Source organism: Monopterus albus, unplaced genomic scaffold, assembly GCF_001952655.1.
Source record: "Monopterus albus unplaced genomic scaffold, M_albus_1.0 scaffold259.1, whole genome shotgun sequence".
Taxonomy (NCBI): Eukaryota; Metazoa; Chordata; class Actinopteri; order Synbranchiformes; family Synbranchidae; genus Monopterus; species Monopterus albus.
Genome location: NW_018128139.1, coordinates 1,143,560 through 1,144,307, shown reverse-complemented (window position 1 = coordinate 1,144,307; position 748 = coordinate 1,143,560).

The following is a 748-nucleotide window of genomic DNA, read 5'->3' as shown; positions in this document are numbered from 1 at the left end:
TCCCAGTGGTAGTAACAAAGGTTTGTCTGTGTGAAACTTGTTTGTTTGAAGAAACTGTAACTTAACAGTGACAGCAGCCGCAGTGAGGTCGGACTGACTTCACCTGCAGTAACAGGATCAGTGGAGACGTCTGCAGGGTGGTTGGTATTGATCTTGGCTCATGAGCTGCTTCCATGTGGTATTGTGTTGGACTAAACCAGTCCTGCGTGTCCTTTTTATGAAGAATACTCAAAGACAAATCTGTCTTTTGAGATATTTATTGCAATCAATATTTAAGGCAAAATATTCAAGAAAAGCAATACAGAGCTCTGGATTCTGTCTCTATCTGAAGCCTTATCACACAGAAGTATAGTGCATAGCTGCTGCAGGAAGCCGGAACCACGAGTTTCCTCTGCATAGAGAATTTATAATAAGAGTCATGCAAATGATCTGACGTCATCCGCGTTGTCCTTCATCCTCGTTCCTTGGTTGGTTTCTTGACCACGTTCTGACCCCTCATTTGGTGATCTTGTCGCCAGGCAGATTTTGATCTGTGACATTCTCAGTACAACATATCCTGACCTTTCAATAGACAGTTTTAGAGGAAGCACCTCGAGCGTTGCTATGCAACCGTGGTCTACTTCCTGTATGTGGTTTCCTGTCTACTCTTACAGCCTTACACATGTCTCCTATATTCTTAAAGACAAGTGAACTGGTTAAAACAAAAGTAGATTATAAGGCATATGATACTATTATAATGCATATGATA